General features: G+C 37.5%; 1 protein-coding gene across 1 annotated transcript in view; it reads right to left on the bottom strand.

The window, feature by feature from the left end:
- The window catches only part of AMOTL1 (angiomotin like 1), a 174,132-nt gene extending 163,818 nt beyond the window's left edge, over nucleotides 1-10,314 (bottom strand). The window contains exon 1 of the mRNA XM_025355921.1: nucleotides 10,150-10,314. The gene's annotated coding sequence lies outside the window, so the exon portion shown is untranslated. The remainder of the gene's footprint in view (nucleotides 1-10,149) is intronic.
- Between the last annotated feature and the right edge of the window lie 8,175 nt (nucleotides 10,315-18,489).

Raw genomic sequence — 18,489 nt, 5'->3', positions numbered from 1 at the left:
AAATAGACAAAAAATTTAACAGAGCCTCAGAGGCTCTGTAAGATCAAAACAAAGATATTTGTATCATTAGCATCTCAGAGGTAGAAGAAAAAAACTGAGGCTGAAAAAGTATTAAAAAAAATAATGGCTGAAAACTTTCAAATTTGGTGAAATGCATAAATGCACAGATTCAAGAAGCCAAGTGAGCCTAAATAAGATAAATCCAAGGAAATTCACACTAAGACACATTATAATTAAACTTCTGAAAACTAAAACAAAACAAAATCTTAAAAACAGCCAAAGAGAAATGATGCATTACCTATAGACAAACACCAATTTGAATGACAGAGGATTTCTGGTTTGAAACTGTGAAGGCCAGAAGGACCTGCCACAATATATTTCAATTCTTAAAAGAAGAAAATCCAAAACCATGAATCCTGTATCTAGCAAAACTATCCTTCAGGAATGAAGAGGGAAATAAAGACATTATCAGGCAAAGGAAAACTAAGAGATATTTGTCACCAATAGACCTACCATTAAACAATGGCTAAAGGAAGCTCTTCAAACAGAAAGTGATAACAAAGGAAGGCTGGGGCTGGTTGCAGTGGGGTCACACCTATAATCCCAGCACTTTGGGAGGCCAAGGCAGGAGGATCGCTTGAGACCAGCCTAGACAATATAGCAAGACTCCAGTTCTACAAATAATAATAATAACAATACTACTACTACTACTAATAATAATAATAATAAAAGCATTAGCTGGGAGTGGTGGCATCCATGGAATATTCATCATAATAGACTATATTCTGGGTCATAAAACAGCTATTAACAAATGTTAAGAAATTGAAATCAAATAGAGTATGTTTTCTAACCTTATGGAATAAAACTAGAAATCAGTAGCAAAACAAAAATAGAAAAACCTTTAGACACATGGAAGTTAAACAACACTCTTTTAAATAAACCATAGGTAAATGAGAAAGTCTCAAAGGATATTTTTACAGACCAAATACAACTTAACAAAAATGAAGAAATATCAGAATTTATAAGATGCAGCTAAAGTGGCAAGAGAAAAATTTATGGCACCAAAGGCTTACATTAGAAAAGAGAAATGATCGCAAGTCAGTAATTCAAGCTGCTAGCTCAAGAAACAACAAAAGGAAGAGCAAAATATACCGAAGTCAAGCAGAAGGAAAAAATTAAGATAATAGCAGAAATAAATGAATCTGAAATAGGAAAAGAAATAGAATTCATGAAATAAAAAGCTGATTATTAATCGAAAATTTAATATAATTGATAACTCTCTAGTTAGACTGGTAAAGATCAAAAGAAAGAAGACATAAATTACCAATATCAAACAGGAGATATTGCCACAGATTTTACAGTCATTAAAAGAATAATATGAAATATATGAACAACTTTACACTCATAAATTCAACAATTTCAAAGAAATGGTCTAATTCCCAAAAATCACAATGAAAACTCAACCAAGATGAAATAGATAATCTGAACAGTTCTACAACTATTTAGAAAAATTGAATTTATAATTACAAATCTCTCCAAAAAGAAATTTCCAGGTCCAGATTATTTCACTGGAAAATTTTGCCAAGCATTTAAAGAATTAACACCAATGCCATACAATCTCTTTTTCAAAATGGAAAAGAAGGAATCACTTTCTAACTCATTTTATGAGGCCAGTACTACCTTGATATGAAACCAAGGACAGTACAAAAGAAGAAAAAATTGATATCAATAATTCTTATGAACTGTAATACAAAAATCCTTAACAAAATATCATTAAGCCGGGCGCGGTGGCTCAAGCCTGTAATCCCAGCACTTTGGGAGGCCGAGACGGGCGGATCACAAGGTCAGGAGATCGAGACCATCCTGGCTAACATGGTGAAACCCCCTCTCTACTAAAAAATACAAAAAACTAGCCGGGCGAGGTGGCGGGCGCCTGTAGTCCCAGCTACTCGGGAGGCTGAGGCAGGAGAATGGCGTGAACCCGGGAGGCGGAGCTTGCAGTGAGCTGAGATCCGGCCACTGCACTCCAGCCTGGGCGACAGAGCGAGACTCCGTCTCAAAAAAAAAAAAACAAAAACAAAAAAAAACAAAACAAAAAAAAAACAAAATATCATTAAATTGAATCTATCAATGTTTAAAAAAGAATAATAATCCATGACCAAATGAGATTTATTTCAGCTATATAAGGCTAGTTCAATATTTGAAAATCATTCAAAGCAATTCACCATATCAACAGACTAATGTAAAAAAATCACATCATCATACTGATCATTGAACAAAAAGCATATAACAAAAGCAAACACTCATTCAAGATAAAAACTCTCAGCAAAGCAGGAATAAAGGAAAGATTTCTTAACATCATACTTAATGGTGAAAGACTGAATGCTTTTCCTTTGAGATTGGAAAGGATTTCTGTTCTTATCTCTTTTACTTAACATAGTACTGAGAGGTGTAGCCAGTGCAATAAGGCAAGAAAAAGAAAGACCATACAGAATAGAAAGGGAAAAATAAAATGCCTATTTGCAGATTATATGATGGTCTGTGTAGAAAATCCCAAGGAATTTACAAGAAGAAAAAGAAGAAGAAGGAGAAGGGGCAGGGGCAGGGGCACGGACAGGGGAAGAAAGAGAAGGAGAAGGTGAAGGAGAAGAAGGAGAAGGAAGAAAAAGAAGAAGGGGAAGAAGAGGAAGAAGAAGAAGCAGAAGGAGAAGAGGAGGAGGAGGAGGAGAAGAAGAAACAACCTAGAACTAATGAGTTCAACACAGTTGCAGGATTTAATATTAACATAAAAATTAATTGCATTTATCTATATTAAGAATGTATATGTGGAAACTGAAGTCTAATAATGCAATACCATTTTCAATTGCTCCAAAGAAAGTTAAGTACTTAGTATAAATTCAGCAAAATACCTACAGAATCTGTATATTGAAAACTATAAAATGTTCCTAAAAAAAAAAAAACAAAACAAGACCCATATAAGTGCAGAAATTTCCCATGTTAAAGGATTGGAAGACTCAACCTAATAAAAATGTCACTTCTCCCCAAATTAAACTACATGTCTAAGAGGATTCCTATCAAAATCCTAGCAAGGTTCTGTAGATAGAGACAAACTTATTCTAAAGTTTATGTTGAAAGTGAAGGTCCCAAGGATCTCTAAAACTTTTGACAAATAACCCTGAAGTGGGAGGAATAACTCTACTTAGTGTATTGCTTATTACAAAGCTCCCACGCAACTTACTATATAACAGTAGTCAAATACTCAAGAGAGTGTGGTATTGTCAGAGAGATAGGCATATCAATGGAAGAGAATGGAGAACCCAGAGATAATGTCACACAAATATGCCCAGTTGATTTCTTGACAAAGCTGAAAAACCAATCCAAAGAAAGAAGGGGAGCCTTTTAAACAACTGGTGCTTGAGAAATCGGACATACAGAGACAAAAAAAAAAAAATTAAATTTGACTTAAACTTGACATATTACATACAAATTAATTCAAAATAGATTAAATACCTAAACATGAAGTATAAAACTATAAATCTTTTAGGAAAAAATATAAAATATTTGTGAACTGGGGCTAGGTAAAAAGTTCTTTCGCTTTGCACTAAAAGCACAATCCATTAAAGGAAAAATTGAGAAATTGGACTTTATGAAAATTAAATACTCTTGTTCTGTGAAAGACCCTTTCAAGAAGATAGAATAAAAAATTACAGGGTGGGAGAGAATATTTGCTAAACATACATCTAATAAAGGACTTATATCTAGAATATATAAAGAACTCACAACACTCAACAGTGAAAAACAACAACAAAACAAAACAATCCAATTAGATAATAGTGGGGTTATTTGTGTTTTGGCTTGTTTGTTTAAGTTCCTTAGAGATTCTGGATATTAGACCTTTGTCAGACGCATAATTTGAAAATATTTTCTCCCAATCTATAAGTTGTCTGTCTACTATGTTGCTAGTTTCTTTTGTTGTGCAGAAGCTCTTTAGTTTAATTAGGTCAAACTTGTCAATTTTTCTTTTTGTTACAATTGCTTTTGGGGACTTAGCTAAAAATTCTTTGCCAAGACTGATTTTCTAGGTTTTCTTCTAGGACTTTTATAGTTTGAGGTCTTATATTTAAATCTTTAATTCATCTTGAGTGAATTTTTGTATATTGTAAAAGGCAGGGGTACAGTTTCACTCTTCTGCATATAGCTAGCCAGCTATCCCATTTATTGGGGCAAAAGGCATAAATAGACATTTGACTGAAGATGAAATACAGATGACAACATGAAAAGATGGTCAGCATCATTGCCCATTAGGCAAACACAAATTAAAACCACAATGAGGTATCACTATCCATCTATCAGAATGACTAAAATAAAAAATAGTGATAACACCAAATTCTGGCAAAAATGCAGAAACTCTATTACTCATATTTTGCTGGTGGTAACATAAAATATTATGGCCATTCTGTATAAATATTAATAGTCTGACAGTTTCTTTTGAAACTAAAAACTTAACATAAAACCCAGATATCATATTTTCAGGCATTTATCCTAAATAAATGAAAATGTATGTTCATGCAAAAACTTGTACATGAATGTTCATAACATCCTTATTTGTAACAGCCAAATACTAGAAACTACCCAAATGTCCTCCAATGGATAAATGAGTGAATGCTTAAGCAAACTGTAGTAAATCCACATTATGCAATTCAACACAGTAACAAAAAGAAAACAACTATTGATACACATAACAACTTGGATAGATCTCAAGGTTATTATGCTGAATGGAAGAAGCCACTGTAATAAGGTTACATCATGCATGATTATATAACATTCTCGAAATAAAATTATATAAATGGACAACAGATTAATAGTCTCAAAGGGTTAGGGATGGGACCATGGCTTTAAAAGGGAAGTATAAAGAAACCTTGCAGTGATGATATAGTTAGTGATATTTTGATTGTGGCAATAGTTTCATGAAGCTAATATGATAAAAACTGTATACAATCACATACACACACATGCACACACGCACAATGTGTACATGGATAGCTGATAAAATCTGATAAGGTCTGTGGATTGTACCAATGTCAATTACCTGGTTTTGATATTGTACTATAGTTATGTAAATGTTAACAGTGGGGAAGGCTGGGTGAAGGGGGCACTCATAGACTCATGAATCTATAAATATTTCGTAATGTTTTTAAAAACTATACAAGCCAGCTATTCTTTAATAGCCAGAGTGTTTGCATGATTCTTTGTTTACAAAATCCACAACTAGACCAAACATAAATTTAATGAGACCCATCTGTCAAACATCAATTCATATATTAAAATTACACAAGGCCAGGCGCGGTGGCTCACGCCTGTAATCCCAGCACTTTGGGAGGCCGAGGCGGGTGGATCACGAGGTCAGGAGATCGAGACCATCCTGGCTAACATGGCGAAACCCCGTCTCTACTAAAAATACAAAAAATTAGCCGGGCGCGGTGGTGGGCACCTGTAGTCCCAGCTACTCAAGAGGCTGAGGCAGGAGAATGATGTGAACCCGGGAGGTGGAGCTTGCAGTAAGCCAAGATAGCGCCACTGCAGTCGGGCCTAGGCAACAGAGAGAGACTCCGTCTCAAAAAAATTTAAAAAAAAATTACACAGATTAAAATTTTGTATTCGCAAGGTATGAATAAAGCAAGAGAATATTCACATTTTGCTCTCAAGAGTGATTTTATCCTTCACCCTGACCTACCAAAGTGGTGGCATCTATCTGTATACTGGTAAACCTAAAATTTTTGGAGTACCTTGGGCTTTGGATCCCATAGAAGTCATCTAACTTCGGTTTCTTCTTAAATACAGCTTAAAAAATAGGAATAAATAGTTATAATATATTGAGCACTGAACTATTCAACTACCTGCTACACACTGGAAGGTAAGAAGAGGTCTCACAAGAAATGAGAAAACATAATCCCAGTTCATATTGTTTTAGATACAGAGGATGGGACGCACAGGTGTGTTTTTAAGCCTTTGGAAATGCATTTAGGGGCAAAAAGGGGAAAAAAATGACAATAGAAGAGACATTCAGAATGTGAATATTCAGTGTGATATAAGTACTTATTGAACGCTTATCTCAGGCACCTGTAGTGTGACTGACTGACTGAAGCTCTGGGTTTGCCAGGGAGCTTGTGGCTTTGGGACTTGCAACAACAGTATCATTAGTACCGCTCCAGTGCTGTCACTACTGCCACTGTTAGCTGTTGTTCATTTACATAACACAGATGTATTAGGCACTGTGCTGAGCACTCCACAAATAAAATCTACAAACAGAATCGTCACGCGAACTTTGTGAGATGGCATTACTATCCAGATTTTAAAGAGGAAGAAACTGAGAAGATATGTCTAGATACTTTCCCAAGGTCAGCAACTAGAAAATGTCAGAGTTCTGATAGGAACCCAGGTCATCCGACTTCAAAATTCATACCTTTAACGAATAGTCTATGTGTCTTCACCAAAGCCTGTTTAAAATCCTTCTCTTTGCTACTCTTTTTTCATGGCTTCAGGTGCTTTCCACCAGGCCTCAAGTGGCACCTCTGGGCAGTTCCCTGATTTCATATTGACTCTGCTGTACCTCCTTCTCCTAACAAATTCCATGTGGAGGATGGGGCACAGCCAATATAGCAGGCAAGGCAGATCTTCAGCAGAGCCTTGTATGAGGAGAGTTGGGTGGGTAGGTATGGAGGCAGATGATGAGAGAAGAATGTATGTGTGAGTGTGAGAGATGCTTTTTCCCTGATTTTATTATAATGGCAAAACGAGTTAGTAAATGAGTCTCTTTCTCCAGCCTTTTTAACCAAAACATTTGCGTAAGTGGTATAAGGCCAGGAAATACGCAAGGACAAAGAACTACCTGGTTGGATTCTTCTATTCCTGACACCACCTCAGGGGCTTGATCTCAGCTGGCTTCGGAGTAATCAACGTTACCGCCTTGTTCCCTTTATCTAATGCTGCGTAAAAACTACCCCCAAACTTAATTAATACAAATGGTTATTATCTCTCAGTGTTCTGTGGGCTGAGTGGGCTGAGCTGAGTGGTTCTCATTCAGGGTCTCTCATATAGTTGCAGTCAGATAGTTGTGGGGTCTGGAGTCATTTAAAAGTTTCTTTCCTTACATGTCTGAAGCCTAAGTTTGAATGGCTGGAAAATCTGAGGACTGGTTGGGATTCAATCCTTGTAGCCTCTCCGTGTGGCCAGCTTGGACTTTCTCACAGTATGCTGGTCTCAGAGTAATTGACAGTCATGGGCTTGGGCCAGCTTGTATTGGCTTATAAGAGCTGATTCTGCATATCTCCTCCCAAACCTGTGTTCAGTGCTATCATTTTGGAAGCCATAGTGGGAGTATTCACACCATGAAAGTTGGCAAACACTGCAAATCAGGGAACTTTTTTTTTTCTCCAGAGAGCCAGTTTACTAGCACATGACTCTACATGGTAGTTGGCTTTTCCCAGAGTGACTGAGACAAGAAACCCAGGAGGAAGATGTAAACCTTCATAGAACCTAGCTGTGGTTGTCCCAGAATGTTGCCGCCTTCTCATTCTATTGGTCAACCAAGTCCCTAAGGCTAGCCTTTATTTAAGAGGTGGAGAATTAGCATTAATTTCTTGTGGGAAGGGTAGCAAAGAATTTGTATAGTCTAGGAGCTGGCACAGAGTAGGCACTCAATAAATGCTTGATTAATGAATGAGTGTGTAGTCATTTTAAACACTAATCTGCACGTCCTTAAGCCATTCTAAATATACAAGTCCTTTTTGAAAGTTTTACATCAACCAATGATTTTTAAATCTCTGAGTAGTCTAACCCTAAAACTGCTTGATATAGATCTATTTACACTGTGTCCGCAGGTATTTGCAGACCTGTTTACTCAGGCCTTTCCTGGTTATGTACTCAATTGGTATTACTACACACATTACAATCACAGATTGCTTGTTTTATAGATGTTTATACATGTGCTGTTTAGGTTGACTTTATTTCCCTAAGTAAACTGCAAGTTTCTTAAGAGAGTTCTCATGTATTTCTTTGCCACTCCTTCTTCCTACTATGCAAACTACGGATAGTTTTAAACACATACACATGAATACTGACAAGATAGGTGGTAGTTAGAGATTATAACGCTTAAAAGTGAAGGAAAGAAGGAGAGGTACTAAAATTTCTTAATTGCTATGTTTTAGAGCCTTCCATAAATGTTCTCATTTAACTCTTCTATTTACCTAATGAAGCAGGTATTATTTCCATTTCACAGTTGAGGGAAATGAGCCTCATGAAGGTTTAGACATTTGGTCCAAGTCATACTGGGAGGTGGAGAAGCTGGGATTCAAATGAAGACCCACATGGTTCTAAGGTCTGAGGCTTACGCATTCTTCAGGCTGCCTTCCCACTGCTCTCTACATTCCCCATCCTCTCGCACTCTAGCCTCTCTCCTTCAAGCACCTACAAGAGTCATAAAATGCTAATGCTTCTGAACTCCAAATAGAGTAATAAGCATTTCAAGTTCTACTCTGGTAAAAATGTCCTTAGAAAGCTTGGTAAAACAAGAAGCTTGAATGTCTTATACTAGGAGTGAAGTGAGCCTGGTAGCAGGGGGGACCAGCTGAGAGGATACTGCAGTAACTCAGATAAAGTGTGTTGATGGGTTAGACCAAGGTAGTAGTGGTAGGGTAGAGAGATGTAAACAATTTGGAGAGATATTAAGAAGACTGACTCAACAGACTGGTGATTGATTGGATTGTGCAGGTGCTGATCAATTATTTTAGAACCATCATTCTGGCTGCTGCTGGGAGGTAAGACTGGAAAGAGGAGGCCCAGATGTGAGGTTTCTGTATTCCTAGAAGAAAATAAGGGCTTTAAACTAGGGTAATATCTGCAGAGGTGGGGAGAAGTGGATGGATTTGAGAGATAATATGGAGTTTGAATCTGCTGAATGTGTTCCCAAATCAGATGTGAAAATGTGAGGAAGTTTGGAGGGGTGTTTAGGGTGAAATCCAGAAATCTACCACCAGGAACTTTTTACTGACCTAGGGGACACAGAACGGGGAGCAGATTTCAGGTGAGGATGAATTCTGGATATGGTCTAATCTGAGGTGAATGTATAACTAGGCACTGGCAGCCAGTATGCAATTGCATTTAAAACAAGGCAAATATCTCTTATCTAAATGAGAGTCTTTGCTCCCTGTATGGGTTATAGATGATTGTGCCAAATACTATATGTGGCAGCGTTCTGTGCCAAGAAATAAAGGGCTCTGCAATTCTCAACGTTTTCATTTGACAGTGGTTCAACTCTCTTTCCAAAAGCCATTTATCATCCTGCAGGCACCTCTGTCATAAACAAGATGTCTTTATTGAGCCTTCCAAAGCTAATAAGAGCTATATGATTCAATCAGTGACAGAGACTCACATAACTCATAGAAAGTGTTGCAGGGAGATTTTAGTGGTCTCTTGGAGCACAGGGTCTGCCTTCACACACACACACACACACACACACACACACACACACAGAGATCTCATGTGCATTTTCTTGGAAGAACTCATAGGGTCAGGCACTAAGATGTGTTTGTACACTTCTGCCCGACATGCAGCAGCACAGCCATTGTTTGAACAAGGTACCTGCATGTCAGAACAGGGATCCTGGGCCCCTTTGTTTCCTGCTACACTCCTGAGAAAGAAGGGAAGCATTCACACCAGCTAAACAGCAAATCAAGGCTCTCCAGAGAGCTGCTTTTCCGCACATCTTTTATAAGGATCAACCCTCTAAGGGTCTACCCAGTCAGCAGGAAGGCAAAGGGAGTATGGATGGCTCTAGCCCAAGAGTCCACTTATAGCTGCTTCACTAACATGCTCATTATACAACTCTTAGAATAGGCACCTAACACCAAGCCCCAATTAGATTCCCATGCCCCCTGTGGGAGCCCACCACTGCAGCTCAAAGCTGACTTTGCCTAGCCATGGTCTGCCACCCCACCAGGTGGGGACCAGCTGCCATGGAAACAGCCACTCTCCCCACCCAATGGAGTATTTCTTGATCTAACTCCAACTCTGCCCATAGATGCCTTCCAAAGTCCCCCCCTCATGTCAAGGTTCCCTAGAGCGAAATCCACTAAATAAGAATTTTCTTACCTGTGAGAAGTCCTGGTGACCGGCAGTGGAAAAAATACTAAGTTCTAACAGAAGTGACAGGGACTCACAGAGCAAATGTGTTCGTTTAAAAGAAGAAAGGTGACTTCATCCCTGGTGCCGTGGAGTTTAAAAAGAGCAACGAGTGCTGCCTGGCTGAGCCAACTCCGCTTCATCAGTGATGACTCCATCCAAATTATGCAGCCATTGCCCAGACATGCTCAGCCTTCAGAAGGTAAATTGCTGGAATCTGACTAACCCTGTTGTTTTCAAAGAACTTCAGAAAATCCTAAGGCACCAATTGCCTTAACTGGCACCAGGGAAAGAAAAATTATGCACTTATTTCCTTGAGTCATGTCATTATCTCCCCCAACTCCAACTCTGAAAAACAGCACTCTAGGGAAGGAAAACAGATGTTTAGACTTTCTGAGAGGTGAAAATTATTGGGGAAGTGGAGGCAGGGAGGAAGAAGAAGCGAAGGTATTTCAACCAGAAGGAGGGGTCATAAGAAGCTGGAAATGACCATCTTGCTAAGAAATTTTCAGAGCTATGAATTTGTAAGCAAAGGCGACAAATAGGTGACTGGACTTTGCAAAGGGAAAAATATTCAGTTAAGAAAAGAGGTTAGTTGCTATAGGAAAAAGTGTGACAGCCTTTCTCAAAAATGCAACCAATTTTTATTTTCTTTTTGTTGTATATAATGCCACTCATTCAATATGGGGTCATTTGTAATATTAACATATCAGTTCAAATCATGCCTGCATTCTAAACAGAAGGATTTGGGGAAAGAGACAGGATTTTTTTTTTTTTTTTCTGTATGTTAAAGGTGAGGCTGGAGGAATTGGATTTGAACATGGGATTCAAGGTCATTTCAAGCTACCCAGTGGGCCAATCACCTACTCTTGATGCCAAGTCCTTGGTCTAAACTTTGGACGAGAGTTCTGGCTGGGGTGCTAGGGAAAGGAATGGTAATGAGTGTGATCTCTGTTGGAAGTGGGGCAGAGGGTTGAGCTCAGTGGCCAGCTGCCCTTTCTCCCAGGCTTCTATTTCAGGGAGTATAAGGGGACTCTGGGTCATTAGGCTTGTATCTAATTTCTTGCTGAGCTATTTTGAGGCTTTGAGATTTTCTTGTGTCAAGTTTCACTCCAGAGAGGTTAAAACAAGAAAAAATGCCCTTTCTATTTAGATAGAGGTATTCAGATCCAACATTAGAGATTTTTGAAATCACAGATTTGAGACATGTCAAAATGACTTACAAAGGGAACTTGCAAATCTTTTGTTTGGGGTGTGAATAATGATAGGAGTAGAAGAGGGCAGTGTTTCATCAGTGATAAGAACAATGAAGGCAGAAGTCATTTTTATCTGGTTCGTCATAATGTCCTTGAAACCTAGCACAGAGAGTACCATACAGCAGGTGCTCGACAGAAGGAGAGCGAATGGTGTCAGTCCTTTTCCATTCCAGGTCTCTAGAATAGATCTGCTGAGAATGCTTAAAGTCACCATCTTGTTGGTGAGGTATTTGGAGAGAGCATGAGCCAGTGGGTCTTGTAGAATGCAAAAGAACTTGGTTATTTGCTCTGTCTCAGCCTCTAGGTTCATCACCAAAGTTAGAATGGAGCAAAGAAGGCCAATTGCCGGACCCAGGAGCCTCCTTTGCCCCCCAGGAGCCTCCTTTGCCTATGAGCTAGACTCTCATGTCTTTTCCTAAGGCCAAGACTCAACCCAATAGGTAATCTGCCAATTGTCTTCAATTAGTTTTTTGTTCTCAAAAGTCTATTAAAATTTTCAAACTTAGAGAAAAGTCAGAAGAATTGTACAGTGAACACCTATATACTTACCACCAGGTTTCTTCAATTAACATTTTACTACATTAGTTTTATCCCATGTTGATTCTCTGCTCATTTCTCTATCCATCCAGCAACTCATTTAATTATTTTTGTTATTGTCTTTCAAAATAAGTTTCAGACATTACTTTATTCGCCCCAAATACCTCAATATTATTAGCCAGAGTTCAATATTTATTTACAATTTCTTTGTATTCAGATGAAATCTGTATACAGTGCAATGTACGGATCTTAACTGTATCATTCCTGAGTTCCTCTAGACACATACACCTGTGCAATCCAAACTCCCAAGATACAGAACATAACCATCACTCTGGAAAGTTTCCTTATGTCCCTTCCCAGCAAACTCCTACCTCAACATCCCAAGAGATAACCAATCTTCTGGTGATTTTCACCATAGATTAGTTTTGCCTGTTTTAGTATTTCATATAAATGGAACCATACAATTTGTATTCTTTCATGCAAATTTTTGTGCACTCAGCATGTTTTGGGGGTTCATTCATCCATGTTGTTGCTTGTATCAGAAGTTGGTTTCTTTTCATTGCTGAATAGTATTTTACTCTATGAATATGCCAGTATTCTATTAATGGATACCTGGGCTTCCAGCTTAGGGCTATTAGGAATAAAGCTAATATGAACATTTTTGCACATATCCCTCTGAACATTTGTTTTCATATCCCTTGAGTAAATACATAAGAGTGAAATTGTTGGTTCTTAGGGTAGCTATATACAATTTTATACAAAATTGCAAGATCTTTTCCAACACTCTTATGTAATTTTCCTCTTCCACCACCAATGTATAAAAGCTTTAATTGCTTCATGTCCTCACCAACATTTAGTGTTGTCAGCCTTTAATTTTAGCCACACTGATAGATGTGGAATGGCATCTCATTGTGGTTCTAATTTGCATTTCCTTGATGACTAAAGATATTTCATGTTTTTCACGTGTCTATTGACCGTTCACTTACTACCTTTTGTGAAGTGTCCAAATTTTTTGACCATTTAAAACATTTTAAAATTGTTTTATTATTGTTTTAGAAGTTCTTAGTATGTCATGGATACCCATACTTTTTTATTTTTTTGAGAGGGTCTCACTCTGTTTTCCAGGTAAGAGTGAAGTTGTGTGATCATGGCTTACTGCAGCCTTGACCTCCCAGGCTCAAGTGATCCTCTCACCTCAATCTCCTGAGTAGCTAGGACTACAGGTAGACACAATCACACCCAGCTAATTTTTGTATTTTTAGTAGAGGCAGGGTTTTGCTATATTGCCCAGGTTAATCTTGAGCTCCTCAACTCAAGCAATCCAGCTACCTTGGCCTCCCAAAGTGTGGAGATTATTAGCATGAGCCACCATGCCTAGCCAGATACCAATACTTTTTAAGGTAAGTTTTGCAAATATTTTCTTCTGTCCTGTGGTTTGTCTATACATTTTCTTAATGATGTTTCTATGCTGCTTTTCATTTCTTTAAATTTTGATTATCTAATTTATAATATTTTTGCTTTTTTGGTTTTTACCTCCCTCAAAGTCATAAAGACATTTTCCTACATTTTCTTCTAGAAGTTTTTTAAATTTTAGCTTTTATATTTAGGTCTATGGTCCATCACAAATTAATTTTTGTGGATGGCATAAGTTAAAGCAAGGTTAATTTGTTTCCATATAAAATGTAGTTATTTTGACACCATTTGTTGAAAAGACTTCCTTTCAAAATTATGTCGCTTTGGCACCTTTGTTGAAAATAAAATAAATGTATAAGTATGTGTCTATTTCTATTTCTGGGTTCCTTATTCTTTCCATCAATCTGTTTGTTGATCTTTATACCAGTTGCAGACTTTCTTGATTACTATAGCTTTAGGGTAAGTCTTGACGTCCAACAATGTGAGTCATGTGATCTCATATCAAATTCGTGGAGGTCCTGGTGGAAGGTGATTGGCTCATGGAGGCAGATTTCCCTCTTATCTTCCCCTTGCTCTTCTCATGATAGTGAGTTAGTTCTCACAAGATCTGATTGCTTAAAAGTGTGTGGCACCTCCCCTTTTCTCTTTTTCCTGCTCCACCATGGTAAGATGTGTCTGCTTCCCCTTCACCTTCTGCCATGATTGTTAAGTGTCCTGAGGCCTCACAGCCATGCTTCTGTACAGCCTGTGGAACTGACTCAACTAAACTGCTTTTCTTTATAAAGTACCCAGTCTCAGGTAGTTCTTTATAGTGGTGTGAGAACAGATTAATACATCATCCAACTTAAATTTCTTCTTTCAAGACTTCTTTAAATATTCTAGGTTCTTAGAATCATCTTGTCAGTTTTAACCAAAAGGAATGGTAGAATTATGATTATGATTTTATTGAATCTTTAGATCAATTTGGTAATTATTGCCATCTTAACAATACTGAGTTTTTCAATCCATTAACATGATTTATCTCCCCATTGATTTATATCCTCAATTTTATTCAGCAATATTTTGTTGTTTTAGTATAGAGGTTTTGCATGTCTTTTGCTAAATTTATTCCCAGATATTTTGCTTTTGACACTAATATAAAATTATTTTTTAAATTTAACTGTCCAATTCTTTGCTGCTAATACATAAAAATGCAATTGACCTTTGTATATTAATCTGATATCCTATGACTTTGCTAAATTCACTTAATAAGTAAGTACTTGTTATGTCAATAAAATAGGAATTTCTGTGTGAATACTTATGTCGTCTAACATAGAGATAGTTTTATATTTGCTTTTTCCATTCGGAACTGTACGAATTGTATGCCTTTTGGGTTTAATTTTTTTTTGAGACAGAGTCTTGCTCTGTCACCAGGCTGGAGTGCAGTGGTGCCATCTCGGCTCATTGCAGCTTTTGTCTTCCGGTTTCAAGTGGTTCTCCTGCCTCAGCCTCTCGAGTAGCTGGGACTACAGGCACATGCCACCATGCCCAGCTAAGTTTTTGTATTTTTAGTAGAGACAGTGTTTCACCATGTTGGCCAGGATGATCTCAATCTCTTGACCTCGTGATCTGCCTGCCTCAGCCTCCCAAAGCACTGGGATTATAGGCATGAGCCACCACACCTGGCAGGTTTTAATTTTTAAAATATGCTTAAGTCCTCCCGTCCATTGTTAAACGAAGTGGTGAGATTGGGCATTCCTGACTTGCTCCCAACTTTAGGGAAACAGTGTTCAATATTTTGTAATTAAACATTATGTTAGCTGAAGGTCTTTTGTAAGTGCTCTTTATCAAAGTAAGGAGGTTACCTTCTATTTCAAATATCCTGAATTTTAATCATAAAGGCATTGAATTTATTAAATGTTTTTCTGAATCTACTGAAGTGACTATATGATTTTCCTTTGTTATTCTTTAGTGTTAATAGCATACATTTCTGAATGTTAAACCCCCCTCTCATTTATGATGTTGGTAACTTGTGTTCTCTCTGCTTATTTCTTGATCAGTCTACCTAAGAATTTGTCAACTTTGTTAACTTTTCAAAGATATATCATCCAGCTTTGTTAATTTTTTTCTGTTTTTCTTCTTGTACTTACTTTGGGTTTATTTTGCTTTTCTTTTTCTAGATTCTTAATGTAAAGTCATGGGTCTTTGGCTTTAGATGTTCTTCTTTTCTAATATATTATTTGATTTAAAGCTAAAATTTCCCCCTAAGCACTGCTTTAGCTGCATTCCACAATTTTGAAATGTATTTTATTATCTTTCCATTCAAAATATTTCCTAGCTTTCCTTGTGATTTATTTTATTTTATTTTATTTTTATTTTTATTTATTTTTTTTTTTTTGAGACGGAGTCTCGCTCTGCCGCCCAGGCTGGAATGCAATGGCCGGATCTCAGCTCACTGCAAGCTCCGCCTCCCGGGTTCACGCCATTCTCCTGCCTCAGCCTCCCGAGTAGCTGGGACTACAGGCGCCCGCCACCTCGCCCGGCTAGTTTTTTGTATTTTTTAGTAGAGACGGGGTTTCACCGTGTTAGCCAGGATAGTCTCGATCTCCTGACCTCGTGATCCGCCCGTCTCGGCCTCCCAAAGTGCTGGGATTACAGGCTTGAGCCACCGCGCCCGGCCTCCTTGTGATTTATTTTAATCCATGGATTATTTAGAAGTATGTGGTTTAATTTAGGATTTTTCTTAATCGCTTATTCATCTCTAATTTAATTCCGTGTGGCTAGAGGACATACTCTGTATGATGTCAATTCTTTTAAGTTTATGGCCCAGAACATGATCTATCTTGATGAACATATCATGTATACTTAAAAGAATATGTATCCTGCAGTTGTTGGGTGCAGTATTCTATAAATATCAATCAGATCAAAGTGACTGATAGTTGTATTAGCTTTCTAGGGCTGCCATATAATTGCCACAAACTGAGTGGCTTAAAGAGTAGAAATTTATTGTCTCACTATTCTAGATGCTAGAAGTCTGAAATTGTTAGGGAAGCAGGAGCCTGGAAGAGCCAGAGTAATGCCATTTTAAAATCAACTCCATCTTAAAACTAGCAAGACACATTCCTTGTCAGTCATGACCCACGGTCCTAAGATGTTTACAGCTAAGGAAGCAGCTTGGTAATGCCTGCAAGGACAAACTCCTACAACAACAAAAGGTCCAGATGTCCCAATACCCATAAAAATATATGCTTTCAAGATAATTATAGTTATGCTTTGGTGTACTTAACACACTAAAATGTCAAGGATAGTTTTCTTTAAATCAATAGAATAATAAATTTTGTCATGTAGGCATAACTTAATTTAGTCTTTACATAGACAAAACCCCTATATTACTTTAAAACAAGTTAAAGAAAAACTTAAAATGAAGATGGTAAGATGGTGCATTCCTCTGCTTGCTTACTAGGACGCCCTACTCTGTAACTGAGTAGCTTTCAATAAACTACCTCTTTTCACTGCACTCTGCAACTTGCCCTGAATTCCTTCCTTCCTGAGATCCAAGAGTCATTTCTTGGGTTCTGGAATCCCTTTTCTGGCAACAAAATCAGGTATCAACATAGCCATGCCCCTTTGAGATTTTGGGTAAAATTCTTCCTTACCCTTCTTAGCTTCTAGTCATGACTGGCAATCCTTGGTATTCTTTAGCTTGCAACTTCATCATTCCAATCTCTGACTTCATCTTCACATGGCTTTCTCCCAGTGTGTCTTCACAATATCTTCCCTCCCACATCATCTTCCTTCCCACAGCCTGTGCCTGTGTCCAAATTTCCTCTTTTTATAAGAATTAATTATGGTCCCACTCTAATACCTCATTTTAACTTTGTTACCTCTGTAAAGGCCCTTCAAATAATGTCACACCCTGAAGGACTGGAGGGTTAGGACTTCAATGTATCTTCTTAGGATGACATAATTTAACCCACAATAATAGTGTTGCTCAGATCTGTGTCATCACAGCGCTTTTGTTCAATTGTTCCATCAGTTGCTGCGAGTAGGATGTTCAATTCTCCATCTGTGATTGTGGCATTTTCTATTTTTCCTTTTAATTCTGTGAAGCTTTGATTCCTTTATTTTGAACCTCTGTTATTGGATACATACACATTTATTATTGTTACTTCTTCCTGATGTATTGACCTTTTTATCGTTATGCAATGTCCCTCTATTTTTGTTAATACACTCTACTTTAAAGTCTACTTTATCTGATATTAATATTGCCAATCAGCTTTCTTTCTTTTTTTTTTTGAGGTGGAGTCTCCTCTGTCACCCAGGCTGGGGTGTGCAGTGGCACAATCTCAGCTCACTGCAACCTCTACCTCCCGGTTCAAGCGATTCTCTTGCCTCAGCCTCCTGAGTAGCTGGGATGACAGGCACTCAACACCATGCCCTGCTAAGCCAATCAGCTTTCTTATGCTTACTATACATGCAGTATTATTTTTTCATCCATTTACTTTCAAACTATTGGTGGTTTTATGTTCAAAATGGATTTCTTGCAGACAGCATATAATTGAGTCGGTGTGTTTTTTAAAAATTTCATTTTAAGAATATTTTATTTTCATTTGGTATGTTTAATTAATTATCATTTAATGTGATTATCGACATGGTTGGATTGAGGTCTGAGATTTGGTTAGACTTAAATCCAACTTTACTATTTGTTTTCTGCTTGCTTCTTTGGCTTTTTATCCCTCTGTTTTTCCCTTTGGGTTTCTTTTGGATTAAGTATATTTTAAAATTCCATTTTAACTTATCTACAGGCTTTTAAGGTATACCTCTTTGCATTACATCTTTAGTGATTGCTTTTAAGATTAAATATGTATATGTATATATATTTTCTACTTTTCACAGTTTACTTGGGGTTAATATTGTACACTTCACATAAATATGTAGAAATCTTGCAACCATTTTGGTTCATTGAGTGCCACCTCCTCATCCTTTATGCTATTGTTATCATATATACTTCTTTACATGTGCTATAAACTACACAATATAATGTCATATTTGTTCTCGAAATAATCGTATTTTAGCTAACTAAGCAGAATAATAGCACTTCATAGTTACACATATTTACCATCTA

Source organism: Theropithecus gelada, chromosome 14 (genome assembly GCF_003255815.1).
Source record: "Theropithecus gelada isolate Dixy chromosome 14, Tgel_1.0, whole genome shotgun sequence".
NCBI lineage: Eukaryota > Metazoa > Chordata > Mammalia > Primates > Cercopithecidae > Theropithecus > Theropithecus gelada.
The sequence above is the reverse complement of the archived record's forward strand: the minus strand, read 5'-3'. Positions and strand labels throughout refer to the sequence as shown.